Consider the following 21810-nt stretch of genomic DNA (forward strand, 5'->3'; position numbering starts at 1 on the left):
TCTCAAAATTAACCTGGAAAAGTAATTTTTATATTGTTCAGTTATCCCATGCAGAGCGATAGAGCATTTCCCTTTTATGCAAGGCTACTTTTATATATTCTACTTGCAAATATAGGTGACTAATATTATGTGTTATGTTTACTGTAAAAGCATTTTGTTTTCAGTATTGAAAATGGGATTTAACTTTTTGTTTTTATCGTCTAACAGATTACTGCTCTTTACAGAAAAGCAACTGATTTTATTAATATTGTAGTCAGCCAATATAATAAACATTTACTGATTCAAGTGACATTTTGCTTAAACCTAAGCTACATTTTATTGTAAGATACACCATTGATTTAATAACAACTTAAAATATAATCATATTAAATAGGTACATGATAGTAAGACTCATTTCAATTTTGGATTTTTTAAAAAATGAGACCTAATATTAACGTCATTCAGTAGTTTCTATTTAATTATTTGGACTGTGCACAAATAATCTCTAAGACATGACATCTGTAATGCATGGCATTTTCTTTCTTTTTCCCATATTTTTGTGTTGTATTTTATGATACTGACCAAAATTTCAAAAATTGTATTAGTAAATATATTGTTTTCCTTATTAAGAATGACGAAAACACTACTTTTTTCATTTGGCACATATTCACTGAGTCCCCACCCTGGAGACATAGCAGACAAAATGTGCATAAAACTGAGCACAGGGAAGAGGGACATACGAAGGCCCAGCATGGAGAGCAGGGCTGTACAGGTGGTTACTTCTGGGTGAATTTCACTGGGGTAATCCCAGTGCCAGACTCCATTAAAGTTGAGAAGAGATTTTTCACCTTGGCTGCACATGAGAAGCAGTTGGACTCTTCTCTCACAGATCCTGGTTTATTTGTTCTGAGAGGGGCCCATGTATAGGTGTGTTCTTCAAGCTCGCCGGGTGGTAGAAAGTGAAGTCAGAGCTGAGTTCCATGTTGCCAGTGGATACGTCATGCTGGTGGATATGTGTAAGGAATACCTGTTTCCCAGGGATTCTCAGAGCCTTTATGGCCTAAATTACATTTTAAATGCCCAGGAGAGATACAGAATTACTAGACTACATCTGTTCCTATATTTTCCTAGCCTCAGAGTTACAGCTTAATATTTAATGTTAATTTATTGCAATTTAATATTTCTTTTGTAAGAATAATAGTAATAGTAATAGACAAAATAATAAATTTTGTCTTCCCTACTGGATTCTAAGCACCATGTGAGGAAGGATCATATCTGATTTTACTCTACACCACAGCCCAGTAGCTACAGTTTCCCGAACAGAATGGACCACGGCTTATTTTTGGTATCTCACATGACTCTTGTTCCAAAAACTACATTTTTGGAAAATGCTACTGTAAAATGATTTATTTTGAGGGTTGCCATCCTTTTGTGTTTCCCAGGGTTCTCTCATTTGATGGAGCTCGGCAGCTCCTCAAAGATGCAGATAAACAGGAAGAAGAGAAACTATGCTCATATATAAAACTGAGATTTCTCAATGAGCTGATGAACGCGTGTCAGTAGACAATTTCCAATTCCTAAAATAAGTGACTACTTCTTCACTTCATGAACAACCAAAAAGCCTCTATGACATGCCAGGCACTGTGCCTGGTCCCAGGTATCAAGCACAAATAAACAAACATTTATTGAGGGCTTGTTACGTGTAAGAAATTGTGCTAGATTCTAGAAAAGCATGGATAAGTAAACAATGCATGGAGGTTCCTGAGCTGGAGCTTGCACACCTTTGGAGAACTCACATTTTAGTGAAAAAGACACAACACAGCTTTTGACACCACTAACCATCCCCTATCCCTTCAATCTCTTCTCCTCTCTTTCTTTTTCTTTTAAATCTCTGGCCACTTTGCTGTACTTTTCCAAAATACGTCTCTTAAAATGGTATCCCCCAAGGCCCAATTTTCTTGCTTTCTCTCACTTTCTCTCCTTACTCCTTCCTTTATTTTCTGTCCCTAGATAATCGTATCCATCCTTCTGACTTGGCTCATATATGCCAATGAGACTAAAATCCTTTCATGATGTTTAATGAATCTTTAGAGTTCATAAACTCATGTAAAGCATTTATTGAGCCATCTTATTGCCTCCCTACAGGCCTGATGCATAGAAGATTCTAAACGTTTTGTAAAAAGCGAGTTTATTAAATGCTCGTTTACTGAAATACGCTTTATGTCAGAATTGGGCTCTAGATTTATGAAGAATGAATCTTTGCCCCAAAGAGTTCACATACTGATGGTGAGCGGTGAGGGGAGTCAACGCAAAGTTGAGATAGCTAATGCAGCTTTAAAGTGTAGGTTTAGTGAGGGGAAGTAGACAGAGATGATACTAAAACACATGGTTTAGAACAGATTGTAGAAAGCAGTAGAAATATCCACCCCCACCTCCACCCAGGAGAAAGTTGAGAAAATTCTTGATCTTTCCCTGTAACTTGGCTGATTGCTTCTGGAAGGGGGAGGAGTAACATGCTTGGAACACCCAGACCCTCACTTTCCCTGCTCTAGGGCCCCATCAGGTAAAACGTTTTCTAGAGTCAGAGAAGGAGAGGGGGCTGTCTGCCCAGGAATGATGTAGCCTAGAGTCAGATCCAACAGACACCTTTTATTACCAGAGCCTATTTCCTGTTAACAGGTCTTCTTGATGGAAGCTCCTTTTTTCAGGGTAAATATAGACTCTTGTTAATTAATATCACTTATAATGACAAAGAATATTAAACGAATTTTCCCTACTGCCAGTACCCCAAATTCCCAAGCATGTAGCTCCCGTTAACTCATTGATGCACAACGTGGACTTTTCCCCTCAAGACTGCATACATTGCTGCCCAATTATCTCCAAAACTTCTCCTTAAACACCCCCTTAAAGTGGAGCAAGCAGATTGTGAATGTCCTCCCTTCTAGTTTCCATCACGTACACATGACTTTCTTATCATTATATCATTAGCGCAGTGGAGGAGGGTGGCTGTTGCCTGGGAGATCAGGAGGGATGCTGCTCTGCCGGGGTTTTGCTCAGAACTCAGTGCCACATGGAGAGACACCAACCATATTTTTGTCCCAGCTCTTGCTCTTGTTGGCAAGAATGCAAATACTAGTAAGTTCTCTTTTCTTTTTCTTCTTCTTCTTGCCTCCTCCCCTCCTCTCTTCTTCCCCCTCTTCCTCCTCCAAATTCTTCTTTTTTTTTTGTTATTACTTCCCGAGGTCTCTTTGAACTCTAAACTTAATAACTTAACTCTTTTTATATCTAATCGACATTGATTCCTTTGACTCCTTCAATACATAGACAAGACTTTACGTCAACACAATTTGGACCACCCACCCAATAGCTTTAATAATTTTATTTCAATCAACTCTTATTCTTACTTTAATGGCTTTTAGCCTTGTTCTAAACAATAATTTCCATAAAATTGCAGGGTTTGTGCTGCTTTATATTGTTTTACTATACATTTAAATAAATATGTTAAAATTAAAACCTGCTCATCCAATTCATGTCGTATACACTCCCCTTAAATTCCTCTTGTATATACCTGGTGATACCCATGGAGGGCCTGCTTTAAATATATTTTTCCTTGTTGCTTTAGGAGCTTTCCTTAAGTAAAAATGCCTCTTCTCGTGTTATTTCTTCTTTCACACACTGAGGAAGTTGAGGAAATGCCCTTTATTTATTTAGGGGATAGAAATTCTAGACCTTGTGCAATTTACTCCAGTCATACTGAATTACCTATGGTTCCCTGAACACAACAGCTATTCCACTGTATAAGCTCCTTATTTATTCTGTTCCCTCTTCTTATAAAACCTTTCCCAATTTTGTACTTTATTTGTAATTTCTCAAAACGTATCTCAGATAATATCAGAAAGCCATCTGGAAGCCTCTAGTTTGACTTAGGGACCCACTCTGTCTTCTCAGAGCACCTTGACACATGTCTATGAGAGTAATTATAAAATTAGATTCTTATATGTATCAATACAACTTCCTGTGAAGCAATCAAAGAGTGTCTTAGGAATCCAAAATTTGCCTAAATTCCTCCTGTGTCCCCAGGGCTTATTATAGCATCTGGAGAAAGAAGCCACCCAACCAATGTCTGTAAACTGAATTCAGTTGCATTTTCTTTCTTATCCTTACAGTGTTTTCCCAGCCGTAAATTGAAAATATCCCCCTAACAATCCCTAAATTAGTTCCAAGCACAACTCTCACATTCCCAATAGCATGACTTGGACTGTCTTGCCTTACTGTTTTCTTGAGTCTTCAACGTTTAACTCTTAGGACTGGATATTTGCAGGATGTATGTATTGAGGAAAGAAATGAAAACCCAAAGAAATGTTTCTTTTGTTGTTGTTTTTCAAACAAATGGCAAATTGGGAAGATTCACATTCAATATATGAAGAAACATTTTCTCCTTATTGAGGACTTAGGTCTTGTGATATTCACTGTATGTATTAGTACTTTCAAGAAGAAAGAAACAGGTTCTCAGTCCCTCATGAATTTGGTGACAGAGTGGAAGCAAGTGGCACGCCATGAAGACCAGCGTGCTGCAGCTGTGGGATCTCCATGGGACCCCCTGGTGTGATTTCCTGGCATCAGCTGTTTGAGTCACTGGAGGTCTACACTGGCTCTGATCTTCTTAATTATCCACCAAAAGGTCCAGCCTAAAGTATACCTCTTCCCGCCTCCTGCTTGCAACAATGTCCACACAAAAGAGCTTGTCAAGCAATGCCTAATGTCAAACACCTTGTCATGTTACCATTTCTCAGACACACACTAGCAATGCAGGCACTGCTGTCTGAATTGCTTTTCCCTGCCCCTTCTCCACTTTCTCCCTTGGCCTCAGACTCCTCCCTCAACCCAAGAACAGGAGTATACCGTGTGATTATGTGCACCAACTACAGAGTGAGACATCCTGAATTCAAACTCCAACGTGGCCACTTTTAGCAATTATTTAACTTCTCCGTGACTCAATTTCCACACATGTCAAATAGAGAGAGTAATAATACCTCATTCAGAATACTTATTTGAAAATGAAACTATGTTCATTTATGGACCATGCTCAGTTAACATTATTATTTTTTCTATCTTCCTATATGTTGGTTAAAAACAAAAAAGAAAAAACAGCATTTATTCTGTCAGCTACTTTCAGGTTTGTTGAGGCCTCATGATATTAAAGTAAGTTTATTATTCTCAATCTACAAAAGAAGAAAATGAGGCTCAGAGAAGTTAAGAATTTTGCCTACGTCCACACTGTTAGCAAAAATCACAAGTCATGATTAAAACCCGGGTGTTTCTGAATCCAAAGCTGTGTTAGTTTTCTTCTTCTCTCCTGCAATGCTTTACTCATGTCTCTCTGCCAGCATCCTTTATACGGCTCTGAAGTTGTTTGTCTGTTTCTGCAGCAAAGCCTTGCGAGTGTGGAGGGCAGGGATCCCCAACCATCTTCACCTGTTGGGCCTCCCTCAGTGCCTGAAACAGGAGGGCAATCATTAACATTCATTCAGTAAGTCAGCCAATAAACTCCTCTTCTCATGCACTCCTCCACAAAGCACTGTGGCATTTTCCATTTTCAGGAACGTTCCGCTAGACTATTTCCAGAGCCTTCACTTGGGGGATGCTGAATTCCTAGTGAGAAATTGGGAAACAAACAGAAGTTAAACAAGAATTAAAGCTGCTGGCCTTTGCTTTGGCTTTAATGTCACCTGCCTCCTTCCAAAGGGAAGAGCGGAGGTGCCCATCGCTCTCCATAGAGCAGAAAGACTATAGGCAGCAGTACCAGGCACATCTGTATTAGAACTCCGCCTTTGCCACTTACAGCCTGTGTGGTCGTGGGTGAGTCACTGGCTTCCTGGGAGCCACGGTTTCATCTGTAAAATGGGCTATTAATCCCCATTCCAGATTTGCTATGAACATAAGAGAGATTCCAGCACACAGCAGGCACTCCATAAATATCTATTCACTTAATGATGCCTTCTCTACCATTTGATCCCCAGTCCCACAAAGAGGCTCAAGCTGGGTCAGTCCTCACAATTGAATGAGTGCTCCAAGATTCCAACTGTTCCTCTCTCCAACAGCCCCTGGAACCCACCACTGATTTCCCCAGGGTGCAGTTCACTGTCTCATGAATTCCACAATGCTAAATCCCCTTCCTACCCTACCCTTCGGTGGAGTCCAGTGATCATAACCTAAAAAGACGGATTAAGGACTACACAACCCATCAGTATCTTTCTTAAAAGAAAATGTGCCTTGTTGATAAGATTGAACAAATACTTACACACCATCTATGTGCCTGGCCTCCACTAGTTGTCTTCAGGTACGTGAACTCATTTAATGCTCATCATGACCAGAGCAGTTGGGTTATTATCACCATTTTATAAATGAGACCATCGAGATTCAGAGAAGTTCTGGATTTATGCATTAATTGTGCACATATTTACTGAAGACCTTCCATAGAGCCAGGAGTCATGTGACATAAAGGCACTACAAAGAGGGTTAGGTCACGAAGCACACCACCCGAGTTCATATCCTAGTCATGTGGCCCATGATGAACAATGTGCGAAAGCTCCCTGTGCCTCTGTTTGCTCTAAAATAGGGATAGAATTTTTATGAGATTTAAATACATGAGATGCAGGATGAAAAACATTTAGCAATTTCTGCCATATCGTAAGTGCTCAGAATGTGTTTGCTATTATTAATAAATAGTTCATTTCAGTTTCACAGTGGAGGAATTAACAAGAGTAAGTCCATGCACAAAGAAGGAATAATCAAGCTCCAGGGGAAGGGAAGGCTCTAGGCTGAAGTGACTCCTCGGTTAGCAGGCATGCAGATTAACTAGACTCCTCATCCAGTGCTCTGGGATATATGTTACCTTCAAGAGAGAATGTCTCTCAATGCAGCTCGGCTGCTAAGGAGAGCCCAGTAAATGCTCCCAATAACTCTATGTGGAATCAAATAAAAATACAGTCTGTGTCCCAAATGGTCTCCAGTAGAGACGTAGAAATGCATCAAACAAATCTGCTGTGTTTTCATAAGGGCTCAGAAGACCTCTTCCTAAAGACAAAAATTAAAAGTGTGTGGAATTTCGTGCACCATAGATGATCAGAGAGCATAGTCTCCTACTCACAGGTCCAGGAATGCCTTGCCTGTCTGCACAGCTCACCTAAAGTGATGTAAAGAGAGAGAAGATGAGTCTAATAATCAGAAATATCAACTCAGGACTCCGAATTCATCCTTCAGTTGTTTTCCTCCCAAATAGTGTTCTTTGGGGAGTACTTGGAAGAATCGTTTCTCCTGAGAAAATATCACTGACTGACATTTAGAAATAATACAATTTCCAGTTATGAACCATCATTTTCATTGCCTCTGTTTTAACAGGAGAGAGAGGTGGTGGGGAAGGGAGCAATAGTAGTCTTCAGTCACAGGGGAGAGAGGAGACAAACAGAATTTACTTCTGAAAAATAAAATGGGCCCACTCAACTACAATTGATAAGAAATAGCAGGTGTGGGATGCCCACGACATACTAGCTCTATGCTGAGTGCCTTACAGGTTTTTTTCTTTGACTCCTTAGCCCAGGTGAGACGGGCATATATTTCCCTATTTTTCAGATGTGGAAACTCAGGCACATATTTGGGAAATGAATTGCTTGAGATTACATGGAGAGTAAAAAGCAAAGCCAGAATTCATATTCAGCTCCCTGGATTCTGCAAGTCATGCATTAAATCATTACGGTGTTTCCAAGGGACTTAGATTCACCTGGAACCTGTCAGCCTTCAGGGCTGAGAAGCACCCACTTGGAAATCCCAACGTGGAAGGTGTGAAGATCCCGGCTTCTCCCGTGACATAAACCTTGCTTCTATTTAATGTTCGCTGGCGTTGCAGGTTCTAGTTTGTCTTTCTCATACTTAAAGGAAAAGAGGGGAAAAGGGGAGATGACGTTTAATTTGGTTGGGGGAGAATTTTTCTTCTGTCAGTATTGAACAGACAACTGTCCTTGTCCTGGCATGCAAAATGTGACTCTGTTATTGTCAGATGTGTTAAGTGTGATGAAATTGCCTTTTCTCTGTCAAATCATCTTCAGAGAGGTAGTGGGGCATGGTCCTCACTGTACTGAACTTGACATAGAAATATAACAACTAAAAAGGATGATAATATTTATATCCCAGGCCTGTTGTAGGAATAATGTGCTGTTTTCAAAGACTCTGTAGAATGCCCAGCACGTAGTAGGAGCGTCGTGAATGTTCTCCTTTTATTTGTTAAAGGTGGGATGATTATTATAGGCATTAGTGAAGAATAGAAATGAAATAGACTGTGCTGTTGAACACTATATTTAATTTAAAAAGAATTTCCTTAGGAAATGAGTGGAAAATGTTTTTGCATTTGCAATAGAGCAGAAAACAAGGCGATTATGGATATCAAGACTTGACTGTAATCACTAGTCAGAGATAAGAATTACAACACAGGCTCCTCTAAGGAAGAGTGAGGAAGAAGTTTGGATTGGAGTTCAAATAGATTTGAGGAGATGAGAGAGAATATGAAAACTTTTCTGTGGTTACTTCAGTAGGATCACTGAATATGGGAAAGAGGAAAGAGAAGTCACATAAAGTTTCCTGAAACAGACTGTGGAAAAGTTAATGGATAATTTCAGGGAATATTTTATCATTAACGCTGTCATCATCGTCGACATCAGCATAAATTGTCGATTAATTTTTTTCTGAATATATAAAACTACTCAAATAACAATTAGCAAGTATTTACTGTGTGTTAGACACTGCTAGCGCGTTATTGTATTTAATCTTCACAGGAACCATTTAAGGTAAACACTATTTACATGTTATAAGATGAATCTCAGAAATGAGTACTCATCTTCAAGTGCTTGCAATTTAAACATGGAAGGCATGGTGATTACCTGATATAGATTGAGAAGATAAAATATGCTGGTTATTTTGTATGCATTGTCTCATGTTATCATCAAAACAATCCATGACTTCATTGTCATCACATCCATTTTACACATTAGGAAAATGAACTTCACAGACTTTGAGAAACTTGCCCAAAATCACAGTTGTAAATGGCAGAGGAAGAGAATCCTGGTTTGTCTGATTCTGCCAAGGCACTACATGGGAAACCAGGCAAAAACCCCATAATCATAGATAGATATGCTTAGTTTAAGACTGTCAGTCCCAGGGGAAAATCAATGAGCAAAGTCATGCCTAATGGCCCAGTCCTTTTCTTTCAACAAAGCCTGAATTTATTCATTTATGGTCATTAGTCGCACATAATCATGGCCAACCCACCAGGTAAACAGCTAATTATTTTGGTTGTTTTATAAGCAAATAAACTTGCTTGTCTGCAAAATGACAAATGGGACCTGATCAGCAGAGAAATCATTGTTCCAGGGTTGCAAATTCCCCAGAGTCTAATGAACAATGGCTTACTGAATGAGCAATTGCAAAACAAAAAGATTGCATTACTGTGGTTTCGTTAGAAACAGAGAGCAATCCGTCGGCTTTAATGCTTTTGCAATAAAGAACTTTGACAGTTGTGGGTTGGGTGGCTGAGAAAGCACACTGGGGAATGCTCATGCTTTCAGCACAACGGTTCAGGACACTACAGCACTCCCTGGGCACAGCCCAGCATCACGCACCACCTCCAGGACTGCGTGAATCCCAGAACTTTCACTCTGAACCCGTTGGCCTAGTCAAGGGTAACACCACATGTGCCAAGCCAAAAGCTTTCTTTGGACGGGTCGGCCTGGTGGTGTAGTGGTTAAGTTCCCACACTCCACTTTGGTGGCCCGGGGTTTGCGGGTTTGGATCCCGGGTACAGACCTGTGCACTGCTCATTGAGCCATGCTGTGGTAGGCGTCCCATATACAAAATAGAGGAAGATGGGCACAGATGTTAGCTCATGGTCAATCTCCTTCACCACAAAAAAAAAAAAAGGTTTCTTTGGGAGCACATAACACATGTCTGTGCTTTGTGAATCTGGAGCACTCAGACTGCATGAGCTTGTTAAAGCAGGAGGCAGTGTGCCCACTAGCCGAAAAGACGAACTTCGGACTCAATCAGATCTAGTTTTGATTCCAGCCTCTTCTACTTACTAGCTCTGTGCTTTTGGACAAATGGCTTAACTCTTTTGCAGCTAAAGCATCTTATCTATAAAATGCGGGCAATGATTTCTCACTTTCTCTCAGGATCCTTGCAAGTATTAACTAAAAGAATGACAAAGCACCAAGCTGGAACACCAGACTGATGACTGCCTGGGAGTGTATGTGTGTTTGACTCTGACATTCAGAGAAGACAAATCAAGTAGGAGCAGCAGTGAGCAGGATGACCCAGCAAATCATGCCCCAAGCAGGACCATGGTTTTGGACTTTGTAATTTCTCTGAAATTTTTACAGGATGAGGGACTGAGGAAGCAGGATCAACCAAAGAGCAGAGTAAATACAGTTAAATGGCTTTGCACAGATTCGGCTTATGCTCTCATAAGTAGCTTATTCACTCCAGTTTTAGGAAAACAGGAAGTAATAAGATTAAGGATCGAAAGCTCAAATGAAAACATAATGTCAAACCTAGTCCAAGTGGGATTTGGGTTCAGGAAAGAGATTGAAATACTCCATAAAATTAAAGGAGGGTGAACAGGCTTACAACAAGCCTGGTGCACACATTCTCTTTGTATTTTGTAGATTCCTAATGGAGCACTACATGGAAAATAATAAATTGAGAGGGTTTATTAAGGAATTCCAGTGCTGAGCGGAAATATAGGCCAGGCATTCTCAGGATATGCACACTAAAGAGTCAGATGCAGCATTTACCATTAGGGACTCAGGAAGGTATGGAGAAGTGGCCTGCAAACTTTTTGACGACGGGGCACTCAGTAGAGCAAAAATCCCTACCTCTGCTTCCCCAACTCATCCCTATTTGCAAGATCTTGGTTACAACGAATAGTTGGAGAGAAATGCCCCTACGTTGTTTATCATTTCTATCATAAGATATATATAGTTGTGTATATGATTTTAAACTACCACAAATCAAAGTAATTCAAACTTTAAAATAATCAATTAGCTTTATGGATCATATGGCAAATTATTTAAATTGTAAAATTTCAGGTGTAGTCTATTAGTAATCAAAAAATCACCTCAAATATAAGCATATTTGAGATAATTATGGGCATCTGTTTTAGAAATGAGTATAGATAATAATATATTTAAACTGCAGTTCATGCAAACTTTAAAGTTCAGTTAAAAGAATGTTATAAGAATGTTTTACAAATATGCATTACTCTCTCTCTAAGGACAACTAAACACAATAAACTAAATTGCTAATGAGGAAATTAAACTCAAAGTAATTTGCAATGAAAAGCAAAAACAGCATAAATTCCATCACCAATTCAAGGGAAAACTGCTGTTCCATCTTTTTCGATCAAGTTGTGAAATTCTCAAAATCTAAGTGTGCCCAATAGCAGCTTTAGTATTTGCAAAGAACCGCCATGTTAGTCAAACTTTTTATTTATTTATTTATTTTTTTTTTTGTGAGGAAGATCAAACCTGAGCTAACATCCATGCTAATCCTCCTCTTTTTGCTGAGGAAGACCGGCTCTGAGCTAACATCTATTGCCAATCCTCCTCCTTTTTTTTCCCCAAAGCCCCAGTAGATGTATGTCATAGTTGCACGTCCTTCTAGTGGCTATATGTGGGTTGCGGCCTCTGCATGGCCGGACAAGCGGTGCGTCGGTGTGTGCCCGGGATCCGAACCCGGGCCGCCAGTAGCGGAGCGCGCGCACTTAACCACTAAACCACAGTGTCGGCCCTTAGTCAAACTTTTTAAAAAATTACTGAATAGTCCTCAGGAAATTCTAACTTTTATAAGGCATTCTTACTTCTAGTAACCATTATTAATACATTGATTGGTTTACTAGCAAATTTAAAAAAAATAAATAAAGATCAGTTTTCAGTGCATTAGGTGAATACACTCATAGACTCAGGACTATAATAATAAAAAAATAAACAGCTTCTATATATTTAGCATTGATTATGTGCAGATACTGTTCTAAGTGTTTTGTGCGTATTTATTAACTATCACTCAATCCTTCAAACTCCTCAAGAGTATCAATTGAGTAGATACTAATATCAACTCATGTAAAGATAAGGAGACTAAGAGATTATATAACCTAACCTGGATTGAGAATTTCCTGGTTTCAAGTCCTGTCTCTTCCACTCATTTTCCGATTTTCACTAGTCAAACAATTTCTCTGGCCTCTTGTTGCCACCTCGGTGAAGTATCCGGGTTTTAAACAAATAACACGTGTACAATTGTTTCCCTTTAGAGCCAAGCACACAGCAGGTACCGAGTAAATGTTAATCTGAGCTGAAGTTCAATTTGGCAAGAAAGAAAAAGAGCTACTCAGATCCTTTAGTCTGTATCTTTTATCTAAATACATTTTTCTCATACGTGTTTCTTGAGACATTTTACCTTATGCTTTGCAATATCTTTATTTTACTAGCAAGTGCTTAATATATAGAGATATATCTACTAGAGTATATACTTTAAACGTAGGGAAAGTATTTCTCCTTGTTGGATCATATTAGGAAACTTGATAGAATTCTGTATTGATTCACTTAAAGAGGAAAGTATTGAAAGTATGGAATATTTAATTTTACATTCACCATGGGAAATCCAAGGGAAATGTTTGTAGATGTCTGCATGTGGTTTGAATAGTATTAACTGTCATTCTGAGAGCTGGATAGTATTCCTGATGTTGTCTTGAAAGGAAGGGATAATATAAAAACCGTCTGGGTCAGGTTGGCCACTAAGCCAAGACCTCAGATAGGGATTTGATGAAGTCAATGTAAATCCGATGTCAGCTTCTCACTCTGAAGTTGGCAAAACCCCCTCTTGGCAGTGCATTCAAATATAATCAGACTTAGGGGGACTGTCTATCATTAACCAAGCCCTTAAAACACTTCCAGATAAAAATATTCCATTAATTAACTAAAAGTGAGAATTATAACTGCCAAGGAGTCTTAAATGCAAGCCTTTGTGTCAGTAAGTTCTCTGATTATGGTTATTCTTCCAAATAATAAACAACAGATATATTAATTAATTCATTTATTCATTCATTCAAGACACTGAGCTGCTGACTTGGGATACGATTTTAGCAAAAATAGATTTCATCCTTGGTCCTTGTCCTCTGAAAGTTTACAGATTAGTGGAAGAGATAGATGTACATAAAAAAAATCACAAAAATAATTGTAAAATCTCATCTGGGCAAATGGACAAAAAGTGGTACATGACATAATGCCGTGTGAGCCATACTCACACTCAAGCAGTGTGAGGGCAGTTAATTGACTACGAAGACTTGTGAACTCATGTCTCCATTTTCAAAGAGATAAAAACTCCTCTAGGGGCGGGCCCCGTGGTGTAGCGGTTAAGTGCGCACGCTCCGCTGCTGGCGGCCCGGGTTCGGATCCCAGACGCTGGCGAGGCACCACCGTCAGGCCATGCTGTGGCCGCGTCTCACATAAAGTCGAGGAAGGTGGACACGGATGTTAGCCCAGGGCCAGTCTTCCTCAGCAAAAAGAGTAGGATTAGCCTGGATGTTAGCTCAGGGCTGATCTTCCTCACACATACAAAAAAAAGAAAAAACCAAAAAACTCCTCTAGTCAGGCCTCCTACCTGGAAGAGGAACAACACTCCCAATTCTGCAAATATAATGTCCATTTTTCTAAATTTTCTGCATCGACCATCCCTCTTCTCTTGTCACATTCCTAATTGAGATGTGAATAAAATCAATTAGGCTTCAGCTGAGTCACCTCCTTGCTGTTCCTGCTGGATCAGTGTATCTTTTTAAGGCCCTGTCTACAAATAACTGAACTCATCCATCAGGTGATGGTTTTACCAGTGTTGGAGATGTCATCCTCTTTTGGCTAGGTTTCACCAACTGTATACTTCTGTATATGAAGCAGATATGACCTCAAGGGGGAGAACCGTGACTAATGACCCTTCAGTTTCCTTTACTGTGCAGTGAGCAGGCTGGTCCTAAAAGGCTTCCGAGGACCGTTTCACAGAAACTTACAGGGAGGTGCTCACAGGCTGATTCCAAGAACTGCTTGCTGCATGTTACCTGAGTGGTCAAGGGCAGGAGGACAAACAACACATGAGCAAGTCCCCTGAAAAAAAGGCAGGTGGCTAAAATTCAATGGAACTCTCAGAAGACAGAGCACGACTTCCTCACCTCCTTTTCTAAACTGCTGCCAGTGTGGTCTGGTCTGCAACGTAGGTAGAGTTGTATCAAGAATGGCAGGGGTTGAGGTCCATGGATTTGTTCTCCTACTGGTGGAAATGTTTACAGAAGCTAACCATAGATTTGAAGAGAGAAGGGTGCATGACGTAGTATCTAGACTACACGCCGGCAGCTGTCACTGAAAGGCCAATTGACACACTTCTATTGGTTCCCATTGCTTTAAAGGTATTTCAGATCTCATAACTAAAGAGACTAAGCAACTTCAGGCTTTTGGGAAGTTAGTTCATAATTTGGAGCCTGGTTTGCTATGTGGTATATGCAAGAGAGTGTGAAAAAGTTATGTCTTCTTTTTCAAAGACGTCTAGATATTTGCAAACTATCCCTTGCTGATAGTCATCATGGAACCAGCCATGCCATACTAATTAAGTTTACAATGTCTATTGTTAAAAGGAATAGTTCTTACTTTGTAGAAGAAATTATACCCAGCAATTCCAGTCTATAACAGTCTGCAAAAATAACTCCTTAATTGACTGTTGAGAGTAATGATAACATGATTTAAAATACAACGTTGGCAACAGAAAAGTTAGTGCAGAAGACCAATCTGAGGATTGAGCTGTCAGTAAAGCAGCCCATTGAATTTTTCTAAGCTAATTCAAATGAAAAAGCTGAGATTAAAAGTGATAACACAGTGCCGATGAGATAAGAATTTCCGCGAAATTGGATTACAGCCTCCTTGTGGCCATAAAAACCATATTATCCTCCATGCTACTAAATCAATCACTGCAAGAAAATTATCTTCACAAGTTCAGCTAATGGTTCTTGTTCGAACCTGAAGAGTTTGGTCTGTTTTCCCGCTGTCTGAGAAACAGAAGTGGTGCTTTTTTACATATTTCTTGTCTGAAGAGGGACGGATGCTTCACAGCAAGCTTTGTGAAAAAGAAATCATACCATTTGTCTATGGTATCACCAAAGATATCATTTAATTTAAAAGGAAAAAAAAAGTATGCAAAGTATTGAATTGTGAAATGCAATAACTTTTACAACTTGTCATTTAGCCACTTATTGACATCCAGTCACAGCTTGTTAAAACTTGTTTGTTTTTGTGTTTATGCAACATAGGTAACCATTTCCTGATACTTCTGTTCATTTCTCAGCAATTTCAGATATCTTTGATGAGTAGTTTTCATTTAGGATACTGTTTCCCCTGTTCAGTGAGAGTTTATTTTATTGATAACTGGTGTTCCTGGTCTGTTTCTTCAGTAGGACAACAATGAACAATAGAACACTTTTGCACTGACACACAACAAAAGCAGATTTCACAAAACAGGTTTAAGACCATGACATACTGACCATTGTCCGCTCTGGAGCAAAATGTACGTAATAAAAGCTTAGAAGGACCCAAGGTTGACTTCTAGCTACATTAGATAGTAATAATATGAGCTTGGGAAAACCATATAACCTCTCTGCCCTGAGTTCCTTATCAGTAAAAATGATATAATAATTATTATATGGCGGTTATGAGAATCAAATTAAGTACAAGCCATGATGCTTGACACATAGAAAGCACTTGAAACATTGAATTATTATTAGCAACATCATCATCTCCATCAGTATTATTTGTACATCCAAATTATATCAACTGAAGTAATAATTATAAAAATACGCTGTCTTCTTTCAAATCCCATCTCTTGAAGCATGCTGTTTCCTCTGTCTGAAAGACCTTCAGACTTTCATGGTGGTCTGGAAAATATTCATCAACTTTGAATATTTATTTTAAATACTTAAAAAGTGATGGATGAGTGAAAATGATTCATAAATAATCTCCACTTATCCTGGCAGACTGATTAGTACCATTGTCCTTCTGCCCACTGCTAGCAACCTTATAGGAACATCCCTTATTGGACTTTCACTTGATATAGTAATCATTGGTTGGCTTTTTTTTTTTATCCAACAGAGTTTGAATTCTTCAAAAATAAAGATCTAATGTAATTCATCTTTGTCTACTAGTCTTATACAACTGCAGAATCTGACATATAGTAGGTGTTCAACGTTTGCTGAAGAAAGATCTCTTTCTACTGTATTTTAATTTTTAAAAAATAGACTCTATTTTTAAGAAGAATTTTAGATTCACAGCAAAACTGAGTGGAAAGTACAAAGTTTCCATATGCTCCCTGCCCCCCTATCAACATCCTACACCAAAGTGGTACCTTTCTTGCAGCTGATGAACCTACACTGACCCGTCATGATCCCCCTAGGTCCATAGTATTTGCATTAAAGATCACTCTTGGTGTAGTACATTCTATGTATAATGACGTGTATCCACCATCGTAGTATCATGCAGAATGGTTTCACTGCCCCAAATCTTCAGTGCTCCACTTATTTATTGCTCCCTCCACTAACCCCTGGCATCCACTGACCCTTTTACTCTCTCCGTAGATTTTCCTTTTCGCGAGTATCATATAGCTGGAATCATACTGCATACAGCCTTTTCAGATTGACTTCTTTCACTTAGTAATATGCATTTAAGTTTCCTTCATGTCTTTTCGTGGCTTGATAGCTCATTTATTTTTAGCACTGAATAATATTTCACTGTCCGAATGTACCACATTTTATTTACCTATTCACTTACTGAAGGGCGTCTTGGTTGCTTCTAAGTTTTGGCAATTACAAATTAAGCTGCTATAATCATCCATGTGCACGTTTTTGTGTGGATATAAGTTTTTAACTCATTTGGGTTAGTACCGGGGAGTTTAACTGCTGGATAGTATTGTAAGAATATATTTAGCTTTGTAGGAAACCACCAAACTGTCTTTCAAAGTGGCCATACCGTTTTGCATTCCCACCAGCAATGACTGAAACTTCCTGTTGCTCCATATCCTTGTCAGCATTTTGCGTTGTCAGTGTTTTGTACTTTTAGGCATTCTAATAGGTGTATAGTAGTATCAAATTCGTGTTTTAATTTGAAATTCTCTAACGACATATAATATTGAGCATATTTTCATATGCAATTTGCCATATATATCTCTTCTTTGGTGAGGTGTTTATTCAAGTCTTCTGCCCGTTTTTTAATCAGGTTGTTCATTTTCTTACTGTTAAGTTTTAAAAGTTCTTTGTGTATTTTGGACATCTGTCCTTTATCAGATATGTCTTTTGTAAATATTTCTCTCAATCTGTGGCTTATCTTCCCATTCTCTTGACATTGTATTTTGCAGAGCAGAAATGTTTAGTTTTAATGAAGTCTATCTTATCAATTATTTCTTTTATAGAACATACTTCTGGTGTTGTACCTAAAAATTCATTGCCGTACTCAGGGTCATCTAGATTTTCTGCTGTTATCTTCTAGAAGTTTTATAGTTTTGCATTAAATTTAGGTTTACAATTCATTTTGAGTTAATTTCAGGGAAGTGTGTGTTATGGACTGAATTTCGTCTTTTCAAAATTCATAGGTTGCCATCCTAATCCCCAATGTGGCTGTATTTAGAGATAGAGCCTTCAAGGAGATAATTAAGGTTAAGCAAAATCATAAAAGTGAGGCCCTAATCCAACAGGAATGGTGTCCTTGAAAGAAGAGGAAGAGACACCAGAATCGTGCACTCACAGAGAAAAGGCCTTGTGAAGACACAGCAAGAAGGCAGTGGTCTGTAAGCCAAGGAGAGAGGCCTCCAGAGAATTTAAATCTGCCACATCTTGATCTTGGACTTGCAGCCACCCAGTGCCTGTATTTCAGCTATGGCAGCTCTAGTGAACTAATACAGATTGTAAGGTCTGTGTCTATATTCACTTCTTTGCATGTAGATGTCTAGTTGTTCCAGCACAATTTGTTGAAAAGACCGTCTTTATTGCATTACCTTCGCTCCTTTATCAAAGATCATTTGACTATATTCATGTGGGTCTCTATTTTTGGGGTCCATTGATCCATATGTGTATTCTTCTTTTTTAATTTTTTGTTTATGGCTGTAACATTGGTTTATAACATTGTATAAATTTCAGGTGTACATCATTATACTTCTATTTTTGCACAGATTACACCATGTTCACCACCCAAATACTAATTACAACCCATCACCACACACATGTGCCGAATTATCCCTTTCACCTTCCTCCCTCCCCCCTTCCCCTCTGGTAACCACCAATCCAATCTCTGTCTCTATGTGTTTGTTTATTGTTGTTATTATCTACTACTTAATGAAGGAAATCATACGGTATTTGACCTTCTCCCTCTGACTTATTTCACTTTGCATAATACCCTCAATGTCCATCCATGTTGTCACAAATGGCTGGATTTCATCGTTTCTTATGGCTGAGTAGTATTCCATTGTGTATATATACCACATCTTCTTTATCCATTCGTCCCTTGATGGGCACTTAGGTTGCTTCCAAGTCTTGTGTATTCTTTTGCCAATACCATACTGTCTTGATTACTGCAGCTTTATAGTAAGTCTTGAAGTCAAGTAATGTCAATCCTTCAATATTGTGTAAGCTATTCTGGGTCTTTTATGTCTTTTTTATCCATATCCGCAAAATAACTTGCTGGGACTTCGGTTGAGATTGCATTGAATCTATAGATCAGGTTGGGAAGAACTGACATCTTGACAATATTGAGTCTCCTTCATGAACATGGAATATCTCTTCATTTGTTTAGTTCTCCTTTGATTTCTTTCATCAGAGTTTTGTAGTTTTCCTCATATAGATATTGAATATATTTTGTTAGATTTATACATAAGCATTTCATTTTGGGAAGGTACTAATATAAATGGTATTGTGGGGTTTTTTTTTTCTTTTTTGTTTTTTTGGTGAGGAAGATTGGCCCTAAGTTAACATCCATTGCCAATCTTCCTCTTTTTGCTGAGGAAGATTAGCCCTGAGCTAACATCTATGCCCATCTTCCTCTATTTTGTATATGGAACACCGCCACAGCATGGCTTGATGAGTGGTGCATAGGTCCGTACCCAGGATCCAAACCTTCAAACCCAGGCTGCCTGAAGTGGAGAGTATTAACCACTATGCTACCAGGCTGGCCCCAATTATATTGTGTTTTTAATTTCAAATTCCATTTGTTCACTGCTGGTATATAGGAGTCAAGTGATTGACTTTTGTATGTTAGCCTTGCATCCTACAACTTTGCTTTCATTGTTTATTAGTTATAGGGGTTTTTTGTTGATTCTTTTGAATTTTCTACATAGACATTCATGTCATCTGCAAATAAAGACAGTTTTATTTCTTCCTTCTCAGTCTGTATACCATTTATTTCTTTTTCTTGTCTTACTGCATTAGATAGGACTTCCAGTAAAATGTTGCAAAAGCACGCTGAGAAGGAACATCCTTGCCTTGTTCCTGACCTTATCAGGAAAGCTTCCAGTTTCTCACCACATTTTAATTTTCTATAATAATTTTACATATGATAATCATACTCAGTCATGGAAAATATTTCAAATTGAGTTCATTGCTTGTGTTTCAAGGGCCTATTTTTAGCCATAGTTTACTACATATTCCTACCTATCACACACTTAGAAAGAAGCTCTTCTTTCCTGATAAGGTCTTTTCCTAATCCAACTCAAATTTATTCCAGAAGTGGGGCATGTCATATTTTTCATTACCATTTCATTTCATAAATTCTTGGCTTTAAGAATTTGAGTGTCGTATTATATTTTATTTAAGCTCTCCATTTATTCATTCTTCAATAAGGGGGATAAAACATACAATTTAACAATACCCACCCTGCTTAATTCTGCCTTTCTTAAAATGTAAAACAACACTACATTAAATTGTAAATTGAAATTTAAAGCAGCTACTACAACTCTGATTTAACGTGTCCTTCTTATAGACAAGCAGATGATATGGTTGAAAATTAACAAAACAATTTTAGTGCTGTACACTTGGGAAAGAGTACTGTAAGTTTAGGCAACAACAACAAAAAAAGAGTGAGATAGAGAAATTATTTTGATTTAAATTCCAAGGTAGCAAAAATAATCTAAAAATTAATAAATTGTTATTGAGTTCTTCATATTAAGCTCAGCATTTAATACAATTTTGTTGTATGCAGGTCACAATTTGGAAGCTGCATTTTTCACTTCTTATAGTGATAAAGGGATTAATCATGTATTCTACGTGTGATAACGAAAAGATTATGACAAATTCTGCAAGATATTTTACTTTTTTTAAGTACAATTCATGATATTCCTAGATAGCAACTTGGTTGCGTCACTGAAAGTTACCAAAAAGATTTTATACTAATACTAATAAACTCAGGTAAAGAGACCAAATTAGAAGACTTGAAAAACTTTCATGACTCTACTTTGGTTATTTATGTGAGAAAGAGAAAGTGTGCATAAGCTGAAAAATGTGAGCATAGTCTCCAATTTTCTTTTAGAAAAAAAAATAGCCTACAAGAAAATCAGTATGCTTTATTGTACTTTTCATCCCATTTTTCTAGTATGATTTTAAACCTTGTTAATCTTTAAAAGAATCGTATTTATTTCTGATTTGTGCATGTATCAGGAAAACACAAGAAAGTAGCCCTACAATTGTTAAAATATCGAAGGTATTATTTGCTTTGAATGTCTCCTTGTGTTCATTAAACTTTACTAGATAATGTAACCTTGAGCACTGCCTGCATTTGATTGCTTAGAATTCCAAATCCGATCTGTAAAATCACCTCTAGTGTGTGATTGGGTTTACTATGTAATTTTTCTTTTCAAATATGCCATTACTGTAGTCTTCCACCTAAACCCTAAGAATGCTGTTATTAACTTGCTTTTAAATTCCTCAATAAAGCAACAGTTAGGATATACATAAAAACACTGCATTTTTATTAAACAGCCCTAGAGGAAGGAAAGGTTATTTGAACAGTCACATCAACAGTGCAGCTCTATGGTTCTACTCAATTAGCATTGGCTTGCCAACCTCCTTAAGTACTGGCACCATGTCCAAGTGTGCTTATTAAGAGACTTCTCTTTTTCTACATTTTACCCAATATCATAAAACTCGGCTAAGAACATGTCCTAGATTTTTCAATGTAAGTAATATCTATCTATCTACTTTTCTCTCTCTCTCTCCCCACTTTCTCTTCATTCCATTTCTCCCTTAACCCTTTAAAACCCCTAGTTTCTAAGGATAAGTTAAATTTAGATAGAGATAGGTAGGTATGTAGGTAGGTACATAGATAGATAGATAGATAGATAGATAGATAGATAGATAGATAGATGGTGGATAGAAATAAATGGTAGATAGAACCACAAAAAGACATGAACTAGGGCAATGTTAATGTTGACACAGAAAAGAGAACAGATTTGAACATTTTTTCAATTTAAAATTAATAGAACTGGATGATTCATTGGTATGGAGGTGAGCCAAGATCCATAATATAGAAGAATTAGCAGGTTCAAAAGAATTATAGTTAAATATATCTAAGTTTTATTTAAGGCTTAGTATGTACCATATACTGTGCTTAATTTTTTTTCATAAGCTGTTCCATTTAATCCCCAAAACTTAGAGATGAGGAAACTGAGACCCAGGGAGGTTAAGAAACTTACCAAAGGTCATATCTATCATAAGTGCTGAGT

This window comes from Diceros bicornis, chromosome 32, assembly GCF_020826845.1.
Source record: "Diceros bicornis minor isolate mBicDic1 chromosome 32, mDicBic1.mat.cur, whole genome shotgun sequence".
Taxonomy (NCBI): domain Eukaryota; kingdom Metazoa; phylum Chordata; class Mammalia; order Perissodactyla; family Rhinocerotidae; genus Diceros; species Diceros bicornis.